Source organism: Vicia villosa, linkage group LG5, assembly GCF_029867415.1.
Source record: "Vicia villosa cultivar HV-30 ecotype Madison, WI linkage group LG5, Vvil1.0, whole genome shotgun sequence".
In the NCBI taxonomy this organism is placed as follows: Eukaryota; Viridiplantae; Streptophyta; class Magnoliopsida; order Fabales; family Fabaceae; genus Vicia; species Vicia villosa.
In genome coordinates, this window is record NC_081184.1 from 9,674,782 (window position 1) to 9,690,341 (window position 15,560).

Sequence of the window (15,560 nt, forward strand, 5' to 3'; positions counted from 1 at the left end):
CACTTACCTCAAAAACGGCCAAGCTGGAGATTGAATTTTGCAAAGGAGGTGTTACAGATGTTGTAGCTTGATCTGGACAGCTTCAATGAACCTTAGGGAAGGTGTCTGGATGCTTGGAGTGAATTGAAAACACCTGGAGTAGTTGGAGGTACCCGATCTGCAGTTAAGCCCAAGTGTGAATCGAGCTCTATGATTCTGATGTTTCAGGTTGATGATGAGTGTTTGGATAGCTCATATGTGATATATGTGAGGTGTGGGAAGTGTTAATTTGGACAGAAATGATCTGGAATGAAAATTGGCATGATAAGGCTCTTTATGTGTTCATATGGAGGTTGAAGAGTGAATCTGAGTTTTGGGGTAATTTGGGGTGTGTGAGTGGTTCAAACACATCACATTTGATGTTTATGAGATGTTAGAACCATCACTTTGGCCATAACTTCAAGGGTTTGGAGGTTGAGTTTTCTACCTCTTTGAAAACTATGAAACTTGCAATTCAAGAAAGAAGAGAGAAAACCTATAATTGTGAGGTTTTGGTGTGAATTGAAGAGTGATTTGAACCTCTATTTATAGGCCAAAGTTTCTGAATACAAAGCTCTTGCAAGTTGATCAAGAATGATGATTTGGCTTAAGAGATAAAATGGAATCTTTCACATTAAATGCAAATGGTTAAAAGTGACTTAACCATGGTTATTTCTCAAGCTTCTTATCCTCTTCCATTCTGATCTCAAATCAGAAAATATCTACCAATTATTGCATCTATGCATCATTACTTGGATCGTTTGGCAAAATGGTTCATAACTTAGTGAAAATGGCTTGAAATTTCAAGTGAAAAGTTCACTAATGTCAAAATTCAAAACCATAGCTACACTCCATATTTTTTCATGCTCTTGGACATTTTGGAAAGCTCATATTACACACTTCAAAACCCTAGTTGAAAGTTTCTTCAAGACCTTTAAGGAAATGGGTGAAAAAGATCCATGAACTTTGAGAAAAATGAAGTTTTAAGTGAAATTTTCAAAAAGTACCAACTTTGAAGCACCATATCTCTTAAATGGTTGATCTTATGGAAAAAATTTATATGTGTCAAAGTTGTTTATTGGATCAAAATCTACAACTTTCATGTTGGAAGTTTTTTTCAGTTTGTAGGTGAAATTTTGAGAAATTCCCTTCCAAAATTTGGAAAAAACCATTGAAAAACACTTAGAATTTTTCTAAGTATGGAAAGTCAAACTTTTGACTTTTTGATTCTTGGTTGATTTTCTTGATTTTTCTTGATCAAATGACTTCTCATATCATATATTGATGATTTAAAACTTCAAAAGTCATGGTTGACCAAAATTCCCCAAAAGTCAATGGTGATCTTGTTCAGTTGACTTTTTCAGACGAATCGCGTTTCTGGAGATTTCAAATGAACCAAGCTATCCTTATCAAATGAATGGTATGAATGAATCACATTGAGGCATTAGAGGATATTGAACCATAGTTTGAGTTTTGGCACCATGTCCTGATTAAAAAGTCAGTTGTTCAGTGAATTAGGTCAAAAACCCTAATTGTCGACCTGATGAGATTTGATGACTGTGGATCTTGAATTGAGATGTAATTTCCATTGGATATTGTCATAGGGATTATTTGAGGATGATTGAAACCTTTGATTGACTTCCTGGGGATTTTTAGGGTTTCCCAAGTGTGATCCCTGATTTTGGTCCCTGATAGTTCAAAACCCTGATCTGAGGATTTGTCTGATCAATCTTTGTGTAGGAGATGTCTTGAGCTAATGGATTAGGTCAAAATGATGTACTTGGGGTCTTGAGGTCATGTCCCAAGTCATTATGTCACATTCTGAGTAAAAGTCAAGAGCATGTTGTCTTCAGTCAAAACCCTAATTCAGTCGATTCAAAGCTGTTGAGCTTGTTGAAATGAATCTCTGAGGACCAAATGTTGATTATTGATGAAGATGATTCATTTGAGATGAAGGGAGAACAAAACCCTAATTGATTGTTTCTTGCACTGATGAGTGATCTCTTGATTAAACCCTGCTGAGCACAAGTAACAAACACAAGCTATGCAATTTGTTAGAGATGCAAATGATGCATATGCAGATGATATGAGGTGGTATCTTAGGTCAAAAATTGGGGTATGACACATCATATCATGGAAAAGAGTAGTCATGGCCCTCTGATATGTCGCACCAGCATTCCTCAACCCAAAAGGCATCACTTTGTAACAGAATGTCCCCCATGGTGTAATAAAAGTTGTCTTTTCCATGTCTTCAGGTGCCATCTTAATCTGGTTGTATCCTGAAAAACCATTCATGAAGGAGAAGACCTCAAACTTTGCAGTGCTATCTACCAACATATCAATGTGAGGTAGAGGAAAATCATCTTTCGGACTGGCTTTGTTCAAATCTCTGTAATCCACACACATGCGAACTTTTCCGTCTTTCTTTGGAACAGGCACAATATTGGCAATCCATTGAGGATATACAGAAGTGACAAGGAAACCTGCATCTATCTGTTTCAAGACCTCTTTCTTAATCTTTTCTGCCATATCAGGATGACTTCTCCTCAACTTTTGCTTGACAGGAGGACATTCTGGTTTCAACGGTAAGCGATGCTCCACAATATCCAAATCCAACCCAGGCATATCTTGGTAGGACCACGCAAAAATGTCAACATACTCTTTAAGAAGCTCTACCATCCTCTTCTTAACATCTTGACCAAGCAGTGCCCCAATCTTGACTTCCTTTTTATCCTCTTCAGAACCCAAGTTGATGACTTCCAATGGCTCTTTATATGGCTGAATGGTGTCTTCCTCGTGCTCAAGCAGTCGGGAAATCTCATCAGGAATACATTCATCACTCTCTTCTTCCGCCTCATACACAGGACACTCGAAGTTAGGAGAGGGCGCAGGGTCATTACTTTCAACGGTTTTATTGATTAATCTGCACAAGTGATTATTATTTCAGGAAAAAGAAAAGATATATGCAAACATGTAATCGTGCAGATTATGGAGAATGAAAACATTTTTTAAGGTTTTTTGTGTTACCACTTTCCAGAAAAAGCAAAAAGATAAAAAGCATGTATATGCAGAAACAAAATGACTTTTATTGATGATTTTAATGTTTAAAACAAGCAGAAAAAAGCCCCAACAACTTCACTTTCATCTTGGGCAGAATGAAAGGATTTTGAAAAACATAAAAGCAAATTACTTTGAAGCATGAGTACACTCAGGAATGTCAATGATGATCCAGTTCTTAATCATCTTTCCATGGGTCACAAAGTTTGGCACTTCTGGCTCTGGTTCGTTTCCCACAATAGCATCCACCTCTGGAAGAGTTGGGTATAGGAACCCAGCACTATGAAACATCTCTTGATAAGGACGAAAAGCAGATTCAGGCTTCATCACAGACTTGTCTGAGGTAGAAAATCCCAGACCAGCTCTATTCTTGTTCTCTTGTAGACTCACCACTTGTCCCCAGACTCCTGAATGTCCATTCTGAACCACCAACTGAGCATCTTTGAAGGAGGCAATGGAAGCTTCATCCTTTTTGAATTCATCATTAACAGACAGGGCTTGGAATGCAGTTCCAATGACCACTTCATCAGCCTCTATGGTATGGAACGAAGAGAGATGACTAATCAGCAAAGCTTGTTCTCCATTCACAACGACCATCTTTCCATCTTTCACAAATTTCAACTTTTGGTGAAGAGTTGAAGTAAATGCCCCAGCTTCGTGGATCCACGGGCGTCCCAATAGGCAACTGTATGCAGGGAAAATATCCATCACTTGAAAAGTAATCTTGAAGACAAATGGTCCAATACCAATAGGCAAATCAACCTCTCCAACCACTGATTTCTTCGACCCATCAAAAGCCTTGACAATCACATTGCTAAATCTCATTGGTGTGCCACCATAAGACAGCTTAGCAAGAGTGGACTTCGGCATGACATTCAGAGATGATCCAGTATCGATCAACACATTGGACATTGAATCCTCTTTGCAATTGACAGAGATATGCAAAGCCAAATTATGATTTCTTTCTTCCTCAGGCAAATCTTCATCACTGAAGCTCAAATTGTTACATGCAGTGATATTGCTCACAACCCCATTAAACTGATCCAGCGTCACATCATGATCCACAAAGGCTTGATCAAGTATTTTCATCAGAGAATCCCTATGAGCAGGAGAATTCGCCAGCAGCTCCATTATAGAAATCTTATACGGAGTGCGATGCAGCTGATCCACGATCTTATAATCACTCATCTTGATGAGCTTCAAAATCTCATCCATCTCCTTTCCTGAAGATGACCCAGCATTCACTTTTGTCGCATCATTGTTGTTCACAGGCACTTGAGTAGAATTCCTCTGGACATCCACAACTGTTTGGGGCTGAGTAAAAACTCGTCCACTTCTAGTCACTCTACTAACATCTGCTATATTCTCAACAGAAGACAGAGGCTTAATCTCAACTTCTTTTCCAGCTTCCAACATGGTGGCATTGTATCTGTAGGGTACAGCGTTATCAGAACTATAAGGTACAGATCCAGACAAACATATCACAAGAGGTTCCACAGCAACTTTGCCATAATAACCAATCTCTACACATTCCGGGATTTCAAAGCATGGTTCGATCACATTGACATCATCTTCATCTCTGTTCCTCAGAATCTCAATAAGCCTTTGATCTATCATCTCTTGCAAGTCTCTTTTCACAATGTAACACCCTCGAGGATTAACTGAACAAATCCTACAAGCAGCATGATTATGCTCATAATGACTGTATTCACACAGAGTGGCATGCATCTCTACCAATGATCCTCTGATGTGTTCCACACGATAAATCTTATACTTCCCAGGGCATCCATACACCATATTCACAGCAGACGCTTCATGAGTTGGCAACGGATTGTTCTTCACATTTGGACCAATATCACGGAAAGAGAGCATTCCAGAACGGACCAATCTTTGAACTTCATTCTTCAGGGCCCAACAGTTTTCCAAATCATGCCCAGAAGCATTCTGATGATAAGCACAAGTGGCATCAGCTTTGTACCACCAAGGGAGTTTCTCTGGCACAGGAGGTGGTGACCTTGGTTGAACCAGCTTCTTATGAATTAGAGCAGGATACAGTTCAGTGTACGTCATAGGGATAGGATCAATATTAATCCGAGGATACGGATTCCGCCTTGCTGGTTGTTGATTAACAGGATCTACAGGCACTGAGTTCACAACAGGAGTCACTGACGCCACTTATTGATTCCTGAATCGACTATTCCTCCTATGAGAAACAGCATTATCATCTGATTCTTTCTTCTTCTGAAATGAAGAACCATACTTCTTCGCACCACCAGAAGAATTGTCATTTCGAACCAAACGACCTTCTCGCACAGCTTCTTCCAATCTGACACCCATACCCACCATTTCAGTGAAGTCTACAGGAGCACTTGCAATCATCTTCTCATAATAAAACGGACCAAGAGTCTTCAGAAAAATCTTAGTCATCTCTTTTTCTTCCATCGGAGGAATCACTTGGGCGGCAACCTCACGCCATCTCTGAGCATATTCCTTGAAGGATTCTTTCTCTTTCTGCATCATAGCTTGCAATTGATCCCTATCAGGAGCCATGTCCACATTATATTTGTATTGCTTCACAAACGCTTCAGCCAAGTCATTGAAAGTGCGAATATGGGTGCTATCAAGGCCCATATACCACTTAGAAGTAGCTCCAGTCAAACTGTCTTGGAAATAATGGATCAACAGACGTTGATCATCAGTGTGAGTGGACATCTTCCTTATATACATCACCAGGTGTGCCTGAGGACAGGAATTTCCTTTGTACTTCTCAAATTCAGGCAGCTTGAACTTAGCAAGTACTTTCACATTGGGAACAAGGCAAAGATCATGCACATTCTTTCCAAACAGTTCTTTCCCACGCAAGGCTTTCATCTCTTTTTGCAGTTCTTCAAACTGATCTTGGAAACCATCCATTCTGTCATGAATTTCACTTGGAGCAGCATCATAAATGGGCTCTGGGACAAAAGGACCAGTATGAACAATAGGAGATGTGTTGACCATAACAGGAGTCAACGGACGAGTCATCTCAGGAACAGACAAATAACCTTCAGGCATGCCCCAGGGATATCCATTAGGCATTCGTTGCTGAGTAGCACCAACAGGAATAGCAGGAATGGTTGTAGCAGCAATTTCAGAAATCACAGTGGTCTGACCCTGAGCTTGGGCATTGGGAGGAGGAACTTGATTCTGATTCTGATTCTGAGCAGCCATCAATGTCTCAACTAGAGCAGTAAGACGATCCACACCAGATCTCAAAGTAACAACCTCTTCACGTAGCTCACGATTCTCTTGTTCAAGACCTTCCATCTTCTTCTTGCAGTTAGCTCGAGTATTATACCGGTGAGACAGCTTGATTCTGTATGAAGAACACTGAATAAGACCTCGGGAATACTTTCGGAAGCAGGACCAAAATGCAGAATGATGCATGAAATGCAATGCTAATGATCTTTATTTTGGTTTTCCAGGAACTTTTAAGACATTAATTGTAAACATTAGCAAAAACATCATAAAACATAACAATATTCTTTCATTAGTAATGGAAAAGCATACAAAAGGATTCAAAGATCCAAAATTACAAAACAAAGGAAAAAGCTAAAAACTAGAAGGGAACACTTCTGATGAAGATCCAACTCCTCTTTGCAGCTTCCTACGGAGCTTCTCCAATTCATCTTCATAGAAGGCCTTCAAATGAGCATTCTCGACCATCAGCTTATCAGCAACTTCTTTCCATGCGACTGAATCTTCTTGTGGTCTCTTTCGCTTTTCACCATGTTGTTGAAGCAACTCTTCCTGATGACGAATTTGATCTTCCTTTTCCATCAACCAACCATCTTGGATATCAAGCATTTCATCTTTTTCTTTCAAGTGTATCTTCAACTCTTTGTTTTCAGACTCCAAAGCATCTCTTTCCGCTCTCAACTTAGCCACGAGCTCTAGATGTTCTTCACTACTTTCAACAGGAGTAGTGAGAGACAATGGTGGAGTAACGAGTAGAGAAGGCTCCTCGAGTAAATAAGGCATCTGAAAAGTATGAGCTCTAGCTTGAACCCAATCAGTGTAGTCTTTGAGAGCAACACATTGTTTCGTTCCCAAATGTCTCTTCCTATCAACATGGTGCCAAGCACGCACAAACCGATTTCTCATATCCGAATTTCCATCTTGATTAAGATAAAAGATTCCTGACACAAGGATGCTAGCAGGTCGCTCCTTCATAGGTAGCAAAATTGACGTCTTGCAAGAATGGGGTTGTAGGTAATTCCTCCTTGTATACCAAGAAGAGGTACATTAGGGAATTCTCCACAACTATCAATAATCTCACCAATGTCATAAGTAGGATTGTACCAATGGATATTCCCATTAGTAAGAGGCATGATCTTCTGAGACCAAGAGAGACCATCTGGATTGTTCAAGAAACTCTTAGCTTGAGGCAAGTGAGAAATAAACCACTTATAGAGTAAAGGAGTGCAACAATTGATAAGTCCACCTTTCTTATCATTCCTATGGTGAATGGAATGATAAGTATCCCCAAGCAAAGTAGGCACAGGATTCCCAATCATGAAAATCCGAATAGCATTAACATCGACAAAATGGTCAATGTTGGGAAAGAGTATCAAACCATAGATGAGCAAGGCCAGAAATGTCTCAAAAGCAATCATACTTCCTTTACTAGCCAACATAGAAGCCTTTCCAATCAAGAACTTAGAAGTCAACCCCCAAATTCCTCCTTTTTTGGTCATATTTGCTTTTACATCTGATATCTTCAAATGAAGGAGCTCTGCTATCTCATCAACCTGAGGCTCTTTCTCCAGACCACTAAACGGTATGTCGTTCGTAACCGGTAAACCAATCCAATAAGAATACTCCTCCAAAGTGGGCATAAGCTGATAATCAGGAAAGGTGAAACAATGATAAACCGGGTCATAAAACTGCACAAGAGTCTCAAGAATCCCTTTTTCCACTTTAGTCTTTAAGATAGAGATCAATTTCCCATAACGGCTTTTGAAGTTGTCAAGATTAGGAACCAAAGTTGCTAGCTCTTTCAATTCTTTTGCACTTGAATTTCTGAAAGTGTACTTCTTGATGCTTCTCTTTTGATCCATGGTACCTGTGATGTTTACAAAAAATGTCTCTAAGTTCCTTGAAAACCATTTGTGAATGTTATTTTTATGAATGCATGAATGCATGGTTTATGCACCAATCACAATCAAGAGCACACAAGACCACATCAAATCACACAAAATCACACAGTCCAGGTTCCAAGGTTCGACGTCATGAGCATGGAGCCATGGGTCTACCCATCCCACAAGGAGTGATCTAAGGAATTTTGTACCTGCCAATCGGGTTCTACAAAGGTTCCCAGAGTTTTCAATCTTCTATCGGATATTACCGGCACGCACAATTGCTCATGGGCGCCAATAATATGCCTAAAAAGACCTCGTCTGAGCGTAGTATCGCATGACAACAAGCTCAAATTGGTACTTGATCTTGTTTCTGCACTACATCCTAAAAAGGCTTAGATTGGTTAAAAGGGTTCTAGGCCATTCAGCTTCTACGGACACTCACTATTGAAAGTAATAGCGTTATCACGATGGTTCGTAACAACCTCTACTACCTTCCATGAGGCCTCCACTGATTGGGATTCCACCATATGACGCTCATGGTAAGGATTGATCCTGACATGCGACTATTGGTCTTACCACCTCCTATCTCAAGTTACTCGCCAAAGTTCGGGTTAGAACTTTATCTCATCACAGAGGAACCATCGAGCACAAAAAAGAAAAAAAAAGATAAACAAACAAAGCACACAACAATATATACCGGTAAAAACACACAGATAAACAAAAATAGGCTTAACACACTTAAAACTGGATCCCCAGTGAAGTCGCCATTTTTCTGTAGCGGGGAAATTCTGATATCGAAGCCATGGGATTGACTCGAATCTATATTCCGTTTGAAATCGCCACCGCGCTTTATTTTTTCAAAGGAAAAGGGAAAAGAACGAAAAACCCAAAGTTTTGTTTTTAAAAAAAGAAAGAGATCTCAGGTACGGGTGTTGATTATATGAGGGGAAGGTTTAAAGCACCCCTCATATCCGTGGTACTCCACGGGAACCTTTTTGAAAATCTGTGTTGTGTGTGTGCTAAAAAAAACGGTTTGTTTTATTTTTTAAAATAAGCTCGGCAAAGCGTTAAGCTTTGGGCCTACATACCTCCTCGGTGCAATGGAGAAGTCAGAGCTAATGTAGTTCCGCTTTTGGGAAAAACGTTTTAAAACGAATAAACACTTTGTTGTCGTTAGAGAGAAATACTCAGCCATTGATCTTGAGCATGAGAACAAACAAGTTCTTTGCATCGCAAATGAAAGAAGGGCTCCAACTCGGATAAAATCAACGAGTATGCCACTAGCTCTCTCACGCAGAAAAGATCTCGTTATTATCAATCAATTTCAAAATCGTGGGGTATAACCACTCGTTTCGACAATTAACGGTGTCTAAACTTTTGAAGAAAAGCCACTAAGGGCGAAAGATATTTTTAAGAAAAAGGTTTTGAAAAGGTTTGCAAACATAAGAATGTTTTGGAAAAAGGGAGAAGATTTTGAAAATTTAAGAATGGGAGGAGATGAAGAGGCTAACCTAATGCATAAAATAAAAGCTAAGGAAAGAAACGGTCTAACCGAATAAGAAGCCAACACTTGACATTAAGAGCCAAGGTAGTTTTCCCATCCTTTAGATTTATCAATACCAACACATTAACACTTGGGGATCCAGATGAACTTATTGTCTTAGCGCCATTTTTCATTAAGCACATTAAAATTCTGACAAAAATTGGGCAGAGTAACGGCTATTTTTGGGTAAAATCCTTATCTCAATGCCTTGGAATTAACCATCAAGGGCTTTCAAGGAAATACCTGCACACATAAACATACAACAGAACAATGCCAGACAGACAGAACAATCACATGATAGTAATAGAATGAGTCCAAAGGTACTAGGTCCATAAGTCCGAATCTCCAAATTGCTAGGGATAGTAACTGATAGTCCAAAGAGAGCCTTATGTATTTTTTAGATTTTTGATTATTTATTAGTGTTTTAGCGAAAAAATAAAGTATGGTCCAAGTGGACAAAGAGAAAATGACAGAAAGTAAATATGATGAAATGATAAAATAAAGCGATAAAGCGAGAAATATAAAGAGCGGTAATATAAAGAGCGGTAATATAAAGAGCGGTATAGTAAAGGTGCGGAAATTAAAGTTAGTTGTTAAATGTTAAAGATAACCATCTTGAAACTTGTCAAGTATGTTATCAAAGTTAGTAGGAGATCGATGGTGAGTGAATGATGTACTCGGATTTAAATTCAATGGGGTTTATCAGAAGCTTGATAAAATCATAGCGACTACACGATAAAAACCTCCACAAGTCTTAAATCAACTGCATACAATTCTCTTCCATATTTGATCTTTTTTATTCGGGACACGAAATATTGCGCTATGTTAAGCAGATCGCCAAGTGATTTATGTAGAAATCACCCTACAACGAGGCCGGTCAAAACTTTATGTGCTAATGCATGCGAGAAGAACGATATGTAGATCGTTTTCCGAAAGCAATACCGCACGAAAAGAAAAATGGTGAGTGATCTAGTCTTCACCAAGAATCCATAAGAATCCTCAAGGTATTAAGACTTTCATCGATCAAAACAAAGAGAAGTAAAAGATGGAACCACATTAAAAGCTCCTTTCATCCATAATTTCAATCACATAATTTTGCGGATTTGGATTCTCATCCTATCGACGCCCTAAGTCCATTGAAATTAGAGAGAAATTAGGCCTCTAACTTGTGATTCAAAGAAAATATCAAAAGAATGGAGTAGAAGATGAGTTAGAACCAAAAACAAGTCAAAAACCACAAAAATCAGCATTCTGCCCAGTGTAAATCGATTTGCACAGAGTGTAAATCGATTTGCATAACTCTGTTTTCAAAATCTGCGCAGTTTTCAGTTATGTAAATCGATTTGCACAAGATGTAAATCGATTTGCACAACACAGTTTTCAAAAAAAACAGCAAATAAAGAGAAGAAACTTGTTTAAACATAAAACCAAACACCTTGTGATCTTGGATCAATTTGTGCACGAAAATGTATCAATTAAGCAAGCAAATCTCATCAATGTAGCACAAAAGGTGCATCAAGCATAAACAACAATGGATCACATCTTGAATCATGTAAAGGATCAAGAATTTTACCAAATCTTTACAAACTTTGAATCTTCTTCAAGAACACACAACCACAAGCCTTGATCTCTCACAATTGATGCAAAAACTAGTGTTTATGTTGAGGTTTAGCTCTAAATTAGTGAGGTTCAAGATGTGACTCACTAATTTGTGTGGAAGAGAAAGAGCTTTGAGTGATGGGTTTGGAAGAGGTGAGGAGAGAATTTGCAATAAGTTTCTTGGCTATCAAAGCTTGAAAAATGAAGAGGGGAGTGCCTCAATTTATAGCACTTAGGCTTGGGAAATTTTGTGGCTTGGAGTTAGGATTGGAAAATAGAATTAGGCTTGGGAAAGTGATTTGGAGCCAAAAATGAAATCCAATGGTCTTGATGCAATCACATGAGGGTACATGATTAGATGATGTAGGAAATCAAATGTAAGAACCAAGTCATGCTTCCCATGCTTGCAAATGATGTCAACACTTCAAAAAGCTGAAATTTGCCTTCATTTTTCCAAATTCGTGCTGGTGCAATCGATTTGCACATTATGCAAATCTATTTACATGGCTGAAAAAAGGCAAAATCTGGGGCAAAAACAGTTATGCAAATCGATTGCTGTCTTATGCAAATCGATTTGCACTGATGGCAGAAGCAGATCTGGTGCAGAAACAGTTGTGTAAATCGATTTACACCTTATGCAAATCGATTTGCACAGTGAAAATGTTGAAAAATGCTCCTTTGATGGGTATTTTGACTTGGTACCTACAAAACACAAACATACAAGAGCACAAGGCAATATTTTTGGTATTTTGGTTAGTAAAGGAATATATACAAACTAAAACATGGGTGCTCGATGATTCCTTTGCAGATGAATTGAGCACAGCATTGCAAGTAGAGATCTAGGTTAAAACTTCTTGATTGATGATTGGTATGCAAATGATGCGTGATCTTAGGGTCAAAAATTGGGGTATGACAATATGAAGACCGTTGTTCCCTATTAATTATTTTTCAATTTTATTTCCCTTTTTTTGAACTAGCTTTCTTTTTGTAACCTACGTAAGACATAGACATTTTGGCGAACCTTTAGTCTTCCAATGCATTTATCATTTCAAAGTATGATGGTTATCTCTAGATTACGAATATCTATAAGAATAGGCATTTCATGTAGTCAATAAACTTCGACTAGACCTTTCAGTGACCCCTACGTCCCTTATTGTCGGCTAATTATGACTCCCTATTTCCAAAACGTCTCACTAAGATGTGCGTGCGCCGGTTATGAAATTATTACACTTCAACTTCCAAGGCGGACATGTTGTGAACTTACCGTCTTCCTTATTGAAAATCAACATGTGTCCCACTCATGCTGTGAAGCGTAACCAATCGCCAACGTGGTTTACCATTATATAAAACCTTAACTTCTCATCTTTTCGTATCCTTTCATCTCTTTCTCATATTTTCTCATATTATTTTTTTTCAACATGTCTTCTTCTCACAGAGAAATCATTCCTTCCATTCTCAAAGAGTTCAACACCTCTCTTGAAGATTTCAACGAGTATGGAGTTGATCTTCCCAACATGTTTGCTACACAAAACTTAGAACATTATCTCACCATCTTAGATGGTCCTGTGTATCTTGTCTTAGTTGCAGAGTTTTGGATGCATGCATGCATCCAAACAGACCGGGAAGGAGACGCCATTATCTGCTCTAAGATCTTTGGCTCTTCTGTAACACTCTCTCCGAAACTCATTTCTAAAGGGATGAAGTGTGAGAATACTGGGGTTCTTGCTGAAGAATATTGCAACCTCCTCATTTTTTATGTCTTAAAAAGGATATTCATTAATCCCAACAGTTCCTTCACTGCTTTCTTGGGAAGGATATGGCACCAATTTCTGGTGGGGAACATTCTCCCACGAAAAGAAGATCAAACAAAAAATAACGGTAGAGGATCTCTAATATCTATACTTCCTCCTTCTTTGGATAAAGACCAACATACCCCTCACTATCTTCAAACATCTCAAGACGGAAATCCTAACTTCACGCAAGGGCAAGACTCTCTGCATTCCTTATGGAAGACTTTTGTCCTATATATTTACTAAACTAGGTGTAGTTAGAAAACTGCATGCAGCAGGGTTGCTTGACGCCTTGGAGGCTGAAAGTTGCCCCAAGCTGAATCTAGATGAGTTGTATCTTCAAAAAACGTTGAAGACAACTTGCGGGTTTTTCTTTCCATGATATTTTGTAGTGTTTCAAGTGATGTATTTTGGGCTTAATTATACCAGCCGTTCTTAATTAATGAAAATCTTTTCTGACCACAATGTTGGCTTGAGAGTTTCCCGTTTCCCTATCTTATATTTGAGATAATATAACTCTGTTTTAGACCAAACCATTTTGGCAAATTTAGTATTCTTGAATAAGTATACTTTGCCATTTCGGCCCTAATATCAAACTTTAATTATTACATCACTGTAATTTTAACTTCATACGTAAATGGTTTATATTTTTTCAAATATTTCTCATTTAACTTTAGGATCCTTCGATCCTCTGCTAATTCTTCTATCTCATATGCATTATTTTAAAATGCTTTTAAGATTCGAAAAGGTCCTTCCCAATGTTGAGACCATTTTCACAAATTTTTATTCTTTTTATCCATAGGTAATATAACTTTTCAAACTAAATCATTTATAGTGAAAGTTTTACCTTTGACCCTTTTGTTTTATACCCTTGCTACCCTTTCCTCCTGTCTTCTTAATGCTTCTAACGCGTGCAATCTTTCTTCGTCTAACTCTATCAACTCGTTCATCATCATTTCCCAATACAAATCATAAGGAATTTCTTCTTGTCTTTGTATCCGTACTGATTGTAAGTAGATTTCGACAGATAAGAATCCATCATGTCCAAATGTTAACTGGAAAGGTGTAGCATTTGTTGCTTCCTTAAGGGAGGTTCGACAAGCCCATAGTGCCTGATCTAGCGTTTTGTGCCAATTTTTTGGTTTTGTTCCTACGTGATTTTTTATCAAACCAATTATCACCTTGTTTGTTGCTTCGACCTGCCTATTGGCCTGAGCATACTAGGGTGTGGATTTTAATAACTTGAATATCATTTGTTTTGAAAATTCTTGCATATTTCGACCATTAAATACTGACCCTTGATCTGTTGTTAATAACTTGAATACCATTTGTTCAAAAAATTCTTGCATCTTTCTATACAGTATTTGCCTTTGAATAAATTCGATGACAGTTTCCTGGTCTACGTTTATGAAAGGTACTGCTTCGACCCACTTGGTGAAATAGTCAATTCCTACGAGGATGTACCTTTGACGTTTAGATGAAGTAGGTCGGATTTCTCCTATCAAATCTAAAGCCCAACCTCTGAAAGGCCAAGGTTTGATGATTGCATGGAGTTCGCTTGCAGGAGCGTGTTGAATTCCTGCATGTACTTGACATTCTTGGCAGCCTTTAACGAATTCTATATAGTCTTTTAGCATGGTGGGCCAATATGTCCCATATCTGAAAAGCAACCATTTCATTTTATGGCCTGCTTGGTGTGCCCCACATGCCCCACTATGAATGCTAGCTAAGGCTAAGTACGCTTCATTTTCTCCTAAACATTTCAATAGAATGCCTTCAAGAGTTTTCTTGAATAGCTCATTCCCTACCAAAACGTAAGACAAGGCTCTATACTTGGTTTTTCTATCTGTTTTTAATGAGGGATCTTTAAGATACTCAATAACTGGACTCCTCCAATCAACTATCTAACCAATACTATAATGTTGCCCAAATTGACTAATATACCCTTCCATCATAAAATTTTTACACTAACAAAAGGCTATCTAAGTAATTAACAAATTAAAAATTGCCTTTGCCATTTGTGTGATTCTCATTGGACAATTTTAAATAGTTTTGTACTTCCATTCAACTTTTTATCATTTTTCGTTTCCTTCCAATCAATATTATACCCACTTCTCTGCAGAACTTCTTTTCATCATTGGGAACCACACAACAGAGCAAACACTACCTCCCTGCAAACACTACTCATCTTTGTTCACCGGCGTATACTTGCCCTGTTCGTCGTTTCTTCACCGGCATGCTCTGAGAAAACGAGAGCATTACTGAGCATTACTTTATGATTTTACTTTATGAAACTTTTCCTTTCCCTCTCTCCCTTTTACCTCTTTTCCTCTTTGTTTTCACCTCAAACCCTAAACCACTGCCGCCCCATTCTGCCGCCCCATTTTCATATCCTCATCTCAAAACCATTTTCGCTTACCATTTTTGATGGGT